A 14,765-nucleotide genomic window follows, 5' to 3' on the forward strand; every position below is an offset into this window, starting at 1 on the left:
CAAGCAGCCAACAAAAACTAAGCGCCAGTTACCAGTGCTTAAACCAGAAGGTGACTGAAAGGCATCGGCTTTGTTTCCAATTCAACAATATAAAATGGCGATTTTTATTTAGGAAAAGATTATGTGGGTGCACAAAAATACACGTAGAAGGGGAGTGTGGGGGGGTTAGAGTCCAGATAGCAGACAATCAGCTATAATTTCTCTTTCCTAATCCTCCCCTCTCTGGCTTTGTGAGACAAGAAATCAGCCACGGTATGGTATCTGTTTCACTGTTTGGTCTTGTTTCATATTAAGGACTCCTAAAATAGCCCTCTTAAGAAAATAAATGTGCACAATAGGTTTGCTCTTGGGGTTATCTTTAGAATCAACTTTAGTAAGCATTTGCCACAGAGGATTAGAAGAAAAATCTCAAAACCAACACACTTGTTTCCTGCAAGCCATTCTGCTTTTCCCAACTGCTTTGCAGACAGACAATTTAATTTAGCACTGCATCTGTGAATTACTAAACTTAAGTGCACTTAGTGTACCAAATGTCACTGGAAAACAAAATAGAACGTCCTCTTTATTTCTCCAGAGGACCAGCGCTGTATATTTTTTTAATCACTCCTTAAAATTAAATGTATAATAAAAGGACCTAGGATTGTGAGACATACCTAAAACATTAGGGTAAATAAAGGAAACACTTAAACGAGCCTTTGTTTTCTTTTCTGTACCTACAACCCATTCCATCTTGGAAACACCAAGGGACATTAGTCAAAGTCTACTTCTAGCTGGTTTGCTCACTCGCTCACTGCCATTGTGAATTGCAGAGGAAAACCTGTGTTGCACTCCTCTATGGTAAGGGACACCTCACAAGGTAAGACTAATTGTCCTGGGAGCCTTTTAACAGCAGGGGAAAATATCTGAATGGTTGGGACTCAGGTAGTGGGGGAAGGCAGGCTTTCTTCCAAAAAGTCTCAGGAAGAGATTTGAAAATTGTTTCCCATATGGTCTCTGTTGCTATTAGGTGACAGCTGAATTTACTCACTGTAGCAATGGGGGGGGGGGGGGGGCGCGGGGGGGGGGGGGAGGAAAGGGGACTGGAATGAAGCAAAGCAAGCATTTCCTCAAATCACGGGTTGATTCCATTCTGATTCCCTCAGGGGAAAAAAAAAATCCTGAAACCACTGAGTATAAAAATTCATATTGAGATGAGAATCAATGGTAATTAGGCATTTGGTCAAAATTTGCACAAGACAGAACAATTGGAGGAAAGGATTCTTTATGAGCACATCCCTCCAGGAAAAGGGAGGGGGTGGGCGGGGAGGCGAAGGGGAAGATGGAGCTGGTTTTCTCATCATGTGCTCTCTGGGGCCCTGTGTGTGGTGTCAAAGACCTTTGCAGCTGCTTAAAATTCTTCAGCATGTCAGCTATATTTACAGTGCGGGAATATATCTGTATCGCCAGAAGGTTACTGCATTTGGGCTTTCGACGCAATAGGCTGAATCACCGCGTTCCAGAGTCCCTGATGTAGCACAAATGTATAATTAAAATTGCTTGAAAGGAAACATGAAAGAAACAACAAACCCTCCATTCTTGCAGTAATAAAATTAAAAACAGGAAAAGTCTGCACAGACACTTAACATTTGTCTGCAGTGAAAGGCTTTTGTTATTGCTTTTCCCCTAAGGGGCTCGCGTTTCCAGCGAGCGGCGGCCGCCCATTGGCCGGCACCTGCCGGGGACGCTCGCGTCTGATTGGCTGGGCCCGGGCGGCCGCGGCCCGGGATGAGGGCTCGGCGGCGGGGCCTCGGGGCTGCTCGGGGCTGCTCCGGGGGCTGTTCGGGGCGCGGGGCCCCACGCCGCACCCCGGGAAACGCGGGGGCCGCCCGCGCCGGCAGTCGGCCGCCGGGAGCCGTCACAAAGGCTGAGCTCGCGCTGCAGCAGGCACGCCCCGCCGGATGCGGCCTCTAGAAGCCACGCGGGCAGACCTCGTGTGCGAGCCCCGGTGATGCCGCGAGGTCCCTCATTATCTGCACCGGCACTCGGGGCGGGGGCGGGGGGGGGGGGGACCCCGCCGAGCCCATTCACAACTTCCAACGGGGCCTCGTTCCAGCTGCCCTCGGCATTTGAGAATGCTCAACCCAAACGCTCCGCTCCCGGGGAGATGCTGACGAGCCTCCATCAGGCCCGGCTGATGGAATACGTGTGCTCGGGTCTATTTTTCTTTCTGCCACAAGAGTATTTCTGTCTGCCCAGGATTCACGTGCGAATACACACACACGCACACACGCACGCCCATGGTGACACAGCCGCACTGGAAAGAAGGCTTCAGGAATGCTGCTCTTATAAACTACAAAGTGTATTGTTTCTTTGTAAGGAAGTCTGTGTTTAGACAACATCCCATTGTGCGGGGCCGAGGAGAAGGGTGGCGGTTTAGCTCTAAAACATGCAAACGGTTTCTCCTTTTGCTCAAGTCTCAACATCTCGAATGCATTGTAACCCAACCACGGGGGCATGTCAAGTGGACTCCACTCTTTAACTCACCAAAATGGAAATGAGTCCTTTAAAAGTTCTACTTTGAATGTCATAAATCTGGGCACAGTTGTGTTTCTCGTTTATCTTTTGTACGATGGAAATAAATACACATTTATTACGAAAGGACTTAATATTTCTTTTAATGCACATTTATTCTTCCAACCGCCTAGCCCGTGACCCAGGTGCTGGGGACGCTCTACGCCAGCCTTTTTCATCTTTATAGTCTCCAGGATCCCTCTACGTTTACTGTCCTCCTCTTCCACTCATGAGGATGCTGTTTCTCAAAATGCTGGTAATGCCTGCCCTGTAACGTTTTCTTTTCCCAAAGATTTTATTTATTTATTCGTGAGAGAGGCAGGGACACAGGCAGAGGGAGAGAAGCAGGCTCCATGCAGGGAGCCTGATGTGGGGACTCGATCCCGGGTCTCCAGGATCACGCCCTGGGCCGAAGGTGGCGCTAAACCGCTGAGCCACCCGGGCTGCCCCGAAACGTTTTATATTTGAGAAACATCTGAAGATTGTTGCCAATTACAAATACAGCTGAAGACAGCAATGGATGATTTGTGTGCGCTCACCACACAGGGTTTTCCTATTTATATTAAGGCTCTGAATTAGATACTGATCTAAGAATCTAAGCTACTGCCCCATAAAACTTGTATTATCTACAGGACACTCATAAGAACGTTCTCTGTGTTCTGTGACCTAAGCCTAACGTAACAACCTTAACTCAAGCCAAAAGAGCCCTGAGATCTTGTAAGGATTCCACAGTCACAGGGTTCTAACTATTATTTGCTCTTGTCAATACTTAGCAGTTAAGTGCTCCCAGAGAGACGATCAGGCCCATTAAGCATTTATTGTGTATCTTTAGGTTATATACACTAGATACTTATTTGGTGCTATGGGATCAGCCACATTCTAGCGAGACCTCCATCCAAAGTCTATTCTGCAAGAGCCTGCAAACTTCTAACAGAACCAACACAGGCATACCTGTAATCCAGAAAGGGAAGTATAGATTATGGATTATCCATACCTAGAGAGCAGGCTCCTTGATCCATCAAACTAGACCCTGGATGAGATTTTCCCAGGGTTTACCTTGCCCACAGTCTCTGCTCAGAGGGTAGTTTTAGGTGACTAGGCTCCTAAGCCAGTAATCCTAACCCTGGCCTCATCTGATGTGTCCAGTGATGGGCATCTAAAGCTGAGGCAACCAGAGACTTACTCTGGGAATCAGAGTCAGTCGTAAGGCAAATTGACAACATAAGTAGAAATCTCAAGGTCACAAGGTACCAAAGGCTGAGAGAATTTAAGTGGATCAAAGCCCCAAGGATACAAGAGCTAGGAGATGAAGAAGCCAATGGGTGCAAGACCCTTAGTACTGGTATGTTCCTTCTTTCTCCTCTTCATCAGTGATAGGGGCTCAACAGCACCCAGGATTGCCCCATTATTTTCCAGCCACCTTGGTAAAAAGCTGTTCCTGGTTCTCAATTTAAATCTGTCTCTGAATACCTTGGCTCCTGCTCGTACCTTCCGATACCCTGCAGAGAAAGTCTACCTAAAGTCCAGCCAACAGCCTTTCACCCAGGCAACGGCAATGGCCATGGTAACATTTTCACCCCCAGCTCCCTCTCCTTTTCCCCGCTCCAGCCTACGTGAGTTTCTTCAACCACTGTTTATGCCACAATTTTAATCCCCGGACGATGTTCTATTCCAAATCTCCAAGGAGAGTTCAAGTTCCTAAAGAATCAGCACCAAAGAGAGACAAAGGCAAATGTTATCTCTTCTCTGAATGCTCTCCACTCACACACTGGTGGTGCACGCACATCAAAAAGCAGTTACCTCCCTTCTGAGTCCCCCACGGAACTCTATACCCACAGTCATCTGACCAGTGGATGCTCACCAGAAACCACACTTCCCTCCGAGTCCACAGCTAGACCCTTCTTAGCCTCCCGCCCAGTCAGACACGGATCTGTGGCACATTCAGGTCTAGGACAGCTGGCCCACAACAATCCCTACCCCACCCCGTATGTCCTTCTCATTTCCTCCTCTTTCTGGCTGGCTGGGACAGACTAGGGCAACCATGAAGACCACCAGAGGATGGCAGAGTGTCCTTCATCTGGGACCCAGAATGACAAGGAAAACCCACCAAAGGACTACCAAACTCAGACTATTAGGAAAGCAGCAAATAAACTCTTCCCACATTTGCATGCCACCGAACCTGTCTTAACCTAAATGCACAGTCCCTTGACATCCTACTCCTCTCACAGACAGTCTGCCTCTCCTCCAACCAGAACACACTCCCCGAACACAGGAGCAGGGTCTGCACCCACCGTACCTGGGAGCACAGGACCCAGCTGACAGAGAGAGCTCGCTCAACACCTGGGCATAATGACATGGTGACAGAAGGGAATCTAGATTTGAATCCTTCTTTTCACGGTTACCATACTTTTTCAATAAGCATCATCTCCCACTAGCATACAGATGATAGAAATTCTCTGTGGAAAGACTGTACTCCAAAGATGTTATAAATATGGTTTATGAATTACTGTTTCTGGTATTCGTGAAGATGTTTCCTCAAGAACTGGGCAAATGCCTGATTTCCCAGCGGATCAGCATAACTCTGTTTGTATTACAGTTTAAAGACTGTTTCAGAGTCTTTAAAGTACCTCATCCCTGGGACAGAAGTCTCTGCCAAGCATTGCAAATGCCAAATTTGGAATCAGACGTCGTTTTTTTTTTTTTTTTTTTTTGAACTCCTATTCAGACTACCACATCTGGATGGACTTGGCGTGCACTCATGCAGAAAACAGAAACCTCACTCTAATAGCACCGAAATGTAACCCAGTTATGCCACAACCCTTTTTTTTTTTTCAAGTTTACACATTTCTTTCCTTTTATATATTTTTTCTAGGGGAATCATTAGTGACAATAAAAAGGCCACATTACGCTGGTTTCATGAGTCCAGGATAATGTTCATGCATTTCAGGTATCCTATTACCTATATCTTTATGCAACATGACTATTGTACCAGGTATGATTTATCACCATTATTCCTTTGTACTTCCACCTCCCTCCCCCAACATTTTATTTTTGTGGTTTCATTGTATCCAACCCTAGTACCTTCTTTAAAAAGACTGAGTCTTGTGTAGTACACTTGTTCCTTTTTTTGCCTTCAAAGCATCTAACCTTCAGAAAGTTCTTTCTTCAAAGGACAAAGTTGAGTTTCTAATTCTTGGGGGGAGGAAAGGAGATGTTTAATTTATGACTGAGGCTGCCAATGAAATCTCTGACAGCTAAAGAGCAGAGGGACTTTCCTATTCTCCATGCCAAGTATCTATGGAGCACTAAGGACAAGAAAAGTATAGTCACATGACCAGAAAATGCAGGTTTTTTTTTTTTTTTTTTTTTTTTAAAGAGCCCTACTGCGGAGCTGAATGTTTGAAGAGTCACTTTAACCACATCCTGTAATCAAACCATCTGGAACACAACGCTGCGATTAGTCACTCTGAACACTGGGCTTTATCTGAACAAATAGTGTATGGCAATGGAGCATGGGAGATAGGGCAGCAGCAACAAAGGGGAGTGTAATGAAACACTTTATGCCCTAGTGTGCTGCCACCCCAGTCATAAACCCCAGACACACACTGCTCTGGTGTTAATGTACTACTTTATGAAAGCACAGTGAGCTTAAAGATTAAAGAACTGACAGGATAAAAATTGCTGGTTTGGATAGATGTTCCCTGTTGGCGGCTGGAATATGTTGGCACCGCTCTATCTACGTTAATTATAACCTCTCCGACGACAATTCAGCATTCCTTTTAGGGTCTGGTGTTATTTTCAGGGCATCAGGAACAAGGTTCGCTGAGGGGAGGACAGTAATGATTCTCCATTTGCCAGAGGTTCATCTGAACAAGGAGATACTGCTTTTCGGTTCATCCAAACCCAATCCATAAATAAAGGTATAGCTGCAGGAGATCCACTGGCTAATCGAACACCAGAGAGCAAAAAGCAATGGCAAAATGGTGTTGTTCTAATCTACATTTTAAAAGACGGCATTCTTCTTTGAGCTTACTTATCTCTTTCAAAAGTACATTTGATCACTGGGATACCATCTATGGAAATTTTATTAAAAAAAAAAAAAAAACTGAAAGGTTTCCCCTCCCTTAATACACTGAATAAACCCTAAAAGGGGAGGAGGGGGGGAAAAACATAGCTAAAGAAACCTTGTTTCCCCATGGGCCTTATGGTTTAATACACAAAAGAACACAGAGCCACTTCCATCACTGTCACCTCCCCCGCAGCCTTTGTTCTGAGGCCTGATGAGCTGTATTGATTTGGGAAAATCATTGAGCTTCTTGGAAAACTAGACTCTCGCTTATTCACTGCCATCTATTTCTTTCCCATGAAGACAGGTGGTCAATATCCAGTTGACTGGTCAGCTAAAAGAGGCTCTTGCTGCTTTTCTTTTCTTGCTTCCCTAGTAACATTATCCTTTCCCACTTTTAGAAAATACAATGACCTGTTAAAAAGTCTTGTGGGTAAGAAGAGGGAGAAGAAATAAGGCTTTTGTAAGGCACCTCAAGCAATACTGAAGTGCTGTCCTACACATTTGCATGGGAGCCTGCACTGCATATGCGGCTAATGACAAGATTTTCACTGACCAAGCATTATACAAGTTTAAGTATTAATGAAAAGTCTGATAGCCCAAGACAGAACTTTAAGAAATATACCAAATCAAACCAGATCACTAGAACTTAATGTTCATTTCAGAGACATTTTCCTTTAAAAAAAAAATGAGTACATAAGTTTCATTAAGTTTCTTAATTCTTAATTATAAGATGGTCTAAGTGTCATTATAGACATCTCAGGGAACCAAAAGCATAATGGAAAAAAAAATCACAGGGAGACCTTTTACAAAGTAATTTAAACATGATGAGAACAAAAAGCACTTGATTTCAAGTTAGGCAGACACAGGCATCCTAAGGAAACATTATCCTTGCTGCTTGAGGCTCTTTATTTTATTTTATTTTTTTGAGGCTACTCTTTAAATATATATACAATACAACCACTCACACCAGGATTTTGCAGAGGTGCAGGGAGTCCCCCGCCCCCACCTGGGGATAGACTGGAGGACAGGTTTCAGGTGACAATGTTGGGAACTCAGGCTTGTCCCCTCACCCCACCCCAGCTAAGTCACACTCAGCCAGGCTGCATCAGAAGCTATCCCTGCAACCCCAAGGGGATGCTCTTCAGCCTGTGGTCTATCAAGGCTCAGCCAACACACAGTAAAATGAAGTGATAAGCTCAAGTAAAAGATAAAAGATGAAGGACAGAAAAAAACCCCACAAAGTCTTGAGACAGGCATTTAGAAGAGTTTCAATGCATAAAGTGACCATGTACACATACGGAGTCGATGTATATAGGTATACACTTGTATAAAGAGGTTTCTTGTCTTTGATCAAACTTTCCAGTAAGTAACGCCTTGAGGCTGGCTGGCACAGAGATAAGCTATGGCACCACTCAGATTTCTGGTGCGAAGTTTGAAGCCTGGATTTTTCTCCTGCTCCTTTGCAGGCATGCATTCATATCTCTGAAAACTGATGAGTTCAGATGAATGATTTTTAGTTCCTCAAACCCTCTCCTTTTTTAAGGCACAATTTCCTCACTAGAGAAGCAGGATTTCTCATCCCTCCTCCTCCCTTTCTTCATGGAAAGACCAGGGGTTCAGTGCCAACTGGAACAGAACAGACTCATCTCCCCTACTCCAGCCTCATGAGCTTTAATTATTAGCTCATTAGGAGATCATTTTTTTTTTCTTTCTGAACATAATAAAAGCATTCAAAAGTTTGGGAAAGTTATCTCACAAGCATTTCTTGAAGTAGGCTTACTCTGAGCCATGGTCACAATACGATTCTTATCCTATTAACTCCTAATATGCTGTTCCTTTACAAGTGTTATTTTAGGAGGCAGCTGTGTACAAGGGACCCAGGCCCACAATGCATAGCGAGGATGCCCCCCACCCCAACCTCACCCAGAACGGAAGGGACACAGTCTCAACACAATCCCACTGTCAGACCCGCCTGTCACCAAAGATAAGCAGCTGAAAGAATGCAGGCCTTTCGTTTCCTGTGCTTAATATTAACCATGGCATCTTTTCTGCTTACAGCTTCTACAGCGGGGACCTCCACAGGGTCGTTGGTTCCCCTTCAGAGACAGGTAAAGAGAACAGCAAGACCAGACAAAAATCAAACTATCCTGCAGGCAACAAGCCCAGCTCTACACCACTGCCCCTAGAAGAGACTGTTCTGAAGCCGAAAGCGGGAAGAAGGGTGCAAGATGCTCTGAATTTGAAAAGTCACTGACTGGGTACTTGTACTGCAATGCCAGGTACAGTCAGCAGTCTGTTTCTTGCCCACTGCTCCCCCCCCCCCAAAAAAGCCCCTCCCAGGCAGGAGCAGGGTAGGGAGGGGCACTGCGGAGGCCAAGCAATCGCTGAGCTGAATGAAATTCCAACATTCCAGGGAAATAAAACCTAAGAATGAAAAACCTCATATACTTTGGGGAAAGGGAGCAAATTCCAGGAAAGTAATAGGGAGGGACCTTTCTCCTGGCCTGGCTCACAAAGCTCTAGTGGGTCAATCTGGGTGGGTGATTAGCCAAGTTTCAGGTTTAGATGCTAGTGAACTGCTTGTCAAAATATGTGTAATACAACTCTAGGTTACAGGACTGTGTTTTCAAGTAATTTCCTACCATCCCCAGTCCTTGAGATACAGGGAGACAGTGGGAACCAAATGACAATTATGCTCACATCAAAAAGCCGCCACTGATGCATGCATCTCACTGGGACCCAAGAGCCAGGCTTCATATAAATTATGATGCTTTATTTAAAGTCAGAGCGCTTATTTGCTTTTGTGCCAGCTCTGGGCCTTTTTCATCTCCAGCTCTCGCCGGCCCAGGAGAGCACACATTCCTACAGCTTTGCTGGCCACCAGCTGTGTCCCCCATAAATCATAAATCCTCTGAACAAGCCATTCTTTACAAAGACCAACAGCATTTACTGGAGATGATCACTCTGCTATTATTCCACTTGCTGAAATTTAAAATAGCAATTTACAACAGCGGCTGAAAACCAGGGAACTGTGTGTATGTGCATGTGTGTACACAGGAAGGCTCTGCGTGTTTATGGCACACAGAGGGGCACATTTTGTGTGTCACCTAAAAGTCAGCTACTCTGCAAATCCAAAAAGGAAACCAGGGATGTGCCTGTCAGAGGAACCAAAGTCAGCACCCTCACAATTAAAGGCAGTGGGGTGAGTGAGGTGCCTGTCATGGAACAGTTCCTATTCTCACCTGGAGGCAGACAAGCCCTGCAGGCAGTGGGGGAGGGAGTTCGCACACTCTCCTAGTGAGGCCACACAATTATGGCTCCGGTTCAGACTGTAATAAGGAAAGCTGAAGGAATTAACTCCAATCAAGCTCACTCTGCAGCCAATTTTATTTTGAAGACTAGGTGGGGAAGACAGAGTAAGAGTGTTCAGTAATCCCAGTGCAGCATCCCAAGCGCCCGAAAAGATGTCTCTGGAGACAGGCCCACCTGGCTCCCAGCCCGCTCTGCATCTGGGGCTTCAGCTTGAACTAAACTCTCTCTGCCCCTCGGTTTTCTCATCTATAAAACAGGGACAATCCGAGTATCAGATCATCTGGTGTGATTTCTGTAAAGCATGGAACACATGCACTGGCACAAAAGAGCCACCCAGCAAACGGACTTTGGCTTCCTCATCTTCAAAAGTCCCCAGGAACCCAGGTCAACAAGCTGAAGAATGGAGGGAGATGCCAAAATACTAGGAGTTCCGCACAGAGAGAACAGCCAGCAGCCATCCACACTGCACTTCGTCCAGGTGAAGCACCCTCGGACACGGGCATCCACCCAAATCATCCCGGAGTCCTGGTGACCAGGCTGTCGTGCACATGGTACATCTGTCTTGTAGAATCTCACGAGCTGCGAATTCCAACCTGAAGGGCTTATGTTATTTCTACGCCTACCACCCATTTCAACCAACATCAAGTTCTCCTTCCTGACATCCCCACTGTTGAAAGCAAACATCTCCTCCTCCTCCTCCCTCCCCACACTCCAGACCACTACCAGATGAGACATGCAGTTCTAAGGCCCTAAAATGTCCAGTATGGTAATGGGGTAAGGAGACCTCACCCCCAGTTTGCAGGAACAGCCACCGAAACAGAATGCCTGGCAACTGTCTAAATGACAAAAGGCAAAACTAAAGGTCCCCAGTACCTGACCCACAGGAATAAGCCCCCGCAGCAAGGCTCTGGGGATGCGAGGCTCTGGGGATGCGGGGAGCGCATTAAAGGCCAACTCATCTTTCCAATTACCATCTGAACAGCCGAGATTTCTCCACAATGGTCAGAGGTACCTCCCTCCACCCCCAATCCCAAGTCCCTATCTTTCAGGGAAGAAAAAGGCCCAGCAGAGTTACAAGTATTTCAATAATGTGCTTAGAGACCAGCCCTTTTCTGTAAACAAGCCTAATGAAGCGTGACTAATAGTGCTCTCCGAGCGCAGAGCGAGGGAAAGGGGCCTTTGTTAGCACTTACTGGACCAAGTCATCGTTTTGCTAGAGCAGAACAAAACTTGGCTGGTTATTGATTGACCAGTCTTGCTCGGTGTCACCGCTTTGCTGTCTGTTTCTACATGCCGTGTGTATAAATACATGTGTTTATGTGGGCGCAGAGATGTTCTATACACACACGCATACAGCCACATGCAGCCACCAAGCTAACTTAGGGTGACACTGCTCTGCAGAAGGGATCGAGTCTTCAAGGCATTGCTCTCTTGATACTTGTGCATCTTCTGGTCCTCAATATTCCCCACCGTTTCTCTCCAAGCTGTCAGGACCATGAACCTCAGTTTCAGAGCCTGTAAGCCGATGCTCCCCATGGACACTTAATAGTTTCCAAAGTCACCATGATTTAACCCAACCTAGTTATTACGTTCTACAGGTGATTTACTTTTGTTTTTTAACAAATCCAAACACCTGGTGTTTCTCTCCCCAGCCCCCCCACCCCCATTTTACTTCTCAATTCTGAAGCTCCTGAAACCTGGCTCCATGTAACTGCCAAGTAAATACACCTTCCACAGCAGCTCCAACACTCTTCTGCAATTAAAGTTCATCTTAAATGTTAGTAACACCCGCAACAATGATGGCAGGGAGACCCAAAGCTGACCTGGACTTCTCTTCTGAACCGACAGGAATTCAAGTCAAAACTTGGCTTTCCTTGCAACTCTTAAGCACAAATTTCCGTATAAATTATTGACTGCACTTTGGCCTCATCTGAAACATTAGCCCTGCAGGCTGATAAGTTCTGACCCCAGGTGGCACATCAACCCTCTCCGAAGAGGCTGGAACATTAGTGCTTTGCACTGGGGACTCAGGCGTGAGAGCCAATCAATCAAGCTCCTGACAGCTTTTACGGCCTCTGAGCATTAGGCCCAACTCAACCTCCAAGACTCCTATTGTTTGCATGATTCTCTTCTTCTCTGGTCTGATGAAGTTAGGGTTAAGTCCAAGGCTTCAGCGAGAGAGAAAGGCTATTGTGAGTAACTCAGTCTTTTATTGACTCTGACCTGCAGGGCAGCCAGCTTGAAGTCTCTTCCAGAAAGTAATGCACTGTTAATTGGTGCTCATCATCAGGGTGTGTTTTATACACCTCTTTTCAATGAAAGAAGACCGGACTAAACATTTCAACATCTTTTCCAGGTTGCCTTGTAATTCTCTCAAGAGTTAAATTCTCTCTCTCTCTCTCTCTCTCTCTCTCTCTCTCTCTCTCACACACACACACACACACGGACAAAAATCTGCTTCATACCCATCACGGTCCCTGGGCTGCTGAATTGAATACCACCATGAACAAGGAATGTTTGATCGCACAATGGTAACACTCGTGAGTTGGCATATGGTGCATTCAACTATTTTTTTTTTCCATGGCAAATATCTGTGGGGATTAGTACATGGCGGGGGTGGTGGTGGCGGGGAGCTGGAGAAATAAGATTGAAACATATTATTTCCTTCTGAGGTCCTCTGCCTGAAATAACCAAAGATCTTTTTTCAGCTGAAACTAGTAGCTGTGTTTGTGAGTAGCCAGCAATAGACTGCGTGGCCTGGGCAGGGAGAGGACACAAAGCCACACGGGCTTCATTTGAAGAATGCAGCACGCTGAAAGGGATGCAGAATTACTAGGTCCAAAAGCTTTCCAGTGTCCTTTGAAAGAAAAACCAGACAAATCATTATCCCTTCTTAGACAAACAGGCCTCCCAGGGGAGGGGAGAGATAAGGCGGCGGCCGGGCAGGAGTGAAGCCCCAGAGCATGCAGTCTGCTTCCCAGCAGACCTGGTCAGCAGGTGACCACATAGGTAAGCCACACACCAAGAGTCCCCCCAACACCTGTTGAAAGTATTGAACAACGGGCTACAAACTAAACACTGTGAAAGAGGAATTTTTTTGGAAATCCTTTTTCTTGGATACAGGAGGAAGAAAAGCACAAAAAAAAAAAAAAAAAACCAACAGGCTTAGCTTTTCACTCAGCTTTTTTGCTTGAGAAATCTTCAGCCACAAAAATCCTACATTTAGCTAAGAGATTATGCTGTTTAATTTAGTACCTCCCAGAATCTGAATTAGTACACATAAATTAGGACATACTTTTCCAAATAAGTGAACAGAAAGCCACTTTTTCAATTAAACTCTGCTTCATTTGTGTGTTTGACGGTATACCAACTCCAAGGTATACGAATGTAATGCTAGATTTGATAAGCTTTCTGAAAAGGTGGTAGTTAAGAGGGTAAACTGTGCTTTCAGACCTGATAAAGTGTCTTGCCACAAAGGACTACGTTTTCTGGTGCCATTCCGTTCGACTCAACTTCAATATCAAAGAAAATTAGAATGTTCTAATTCAATAAGAATGTACAGCCAAAGCACATGTAACTCATAAATATCATGTGCAATCAAATCTAAAGAAGTTGTGTGGACTAGTGAAGAAAACACTGAACGTGTGACCTGTTCATATAAAAGAACTTCCTTGAGTATTCCTACTTCTTTCAGCCCAGAAATAAGTTTGGAAAAGAAGCGGAGAAAACCCAACTACGGTATGCAAGTCATAAGGACCAATTTCAAAGGGTTAAGTCTCAAGTCACCAAAGAAGGAACCTGCAACAAAACAGGCATCCATGGAAATGTTTAAGCCTATGGACAAACTGAACTCAAGACAGAATTAATCCTGATAGAGTGGTATAGGAGGTCCCCTCGAAAGCTTCAAAGAAGGAGATTCAAAACTAATACATTTTCCACAACAGGTAGGTCGACATTTTTGTTACCGTCCCTAGGGTGGGGGTGGGGGGTGAAGACAGAAAATAAAGAGAAGGAATACAGTTGGCTTTGTTTTCTGCAGGCCACGAGAATACCATCATGGCATAGATGATCCAGATGATCTCATTTACTTTTCACCACCTACAGGCCAGGTTCTTTGATTATTACTATTTTACCGATGAGCACATTGACCCCACGATAGTTTATCTGACAGACTTGCCCTGAGTTGTTAGAGTCAAGAGATTAGAACACAAGCCATCTGACTTCTGATACCATGCTCCTACGTGCAATGTGTGAGGTCACCTAAACCTAAGTTTATAAATAACAGTTTCGTGAGGGAGCTGCATGTGTGTGCGTGGCAGCCCACGAGCTCAGCGAGGCCGTCTAGGTGGAGAGCACTGGGATGCTTGGGGTTCTGTGCTGTGGATGTGCTTTTCTGTATCTCACACTCTCCCAGTAAAACAAATAGATTCGTTTCTTTGAGGCGTATCTTCCTGGCCCCACCTTCAGTGATTGCACACTGGAAGCTTATAATCGACCACAGTGAGAATATATACACCACAGACAGCAGCAAACATGACAAATCAGGGTTTCCTGCCACCACCACCACCACCCCCCGCAACAGAGCCAGTTGTTAACAATTTACCAGCACACCAATGGTGATAAACCTTCATTTGATGAAATGCCATTCTCCTTTCCCATAAGATGACATGAAAGAATTAGTAGGGTCTAGGGAAAGCAGGGAACCTGGAAACCCTTCCATATTTATGTTTGGGTGCTTAGAAGTTATCTGAAGTGCAAAACTGAGGGATAATTCTAGAACTCACTATAGACTACACTTCTAACTTACAGCATTTTAGCTGTTGTTTCAAAGGAG

The 14,765-nt window shown here is 45.3% G+C and overlaps 1 protein-coding gene across 8 annotated transcripts in view; it reads right to left on the reverse strand.

Moving 5' to 3' along the window:
- The window catches only part of ZNF608 (zinc finger protein 608), a 111,251-nt gene that overhangs the window by 11,913 nt on the left and 84,573 nt on the right, over positions 1-14,765 (reverse strand). The window lies entirely within an intron of this gene.

The sequence above is a fragment of the Canis lupus genome, chromosome 11 (assembly GCF_011100685.1).
Source record: "Canis lupus familiaris isolate Mischka breed German Shepherd chromosome 11, alternate assembly UU_Cfam_GSD_1.0, whole genome shotgun sequence".
NCBI classification, from domain to species: Eukaryota; Metazoa; Chordata; class Mammalia; order Carnivora; family Canidae; genus Canis; species Canis lupus.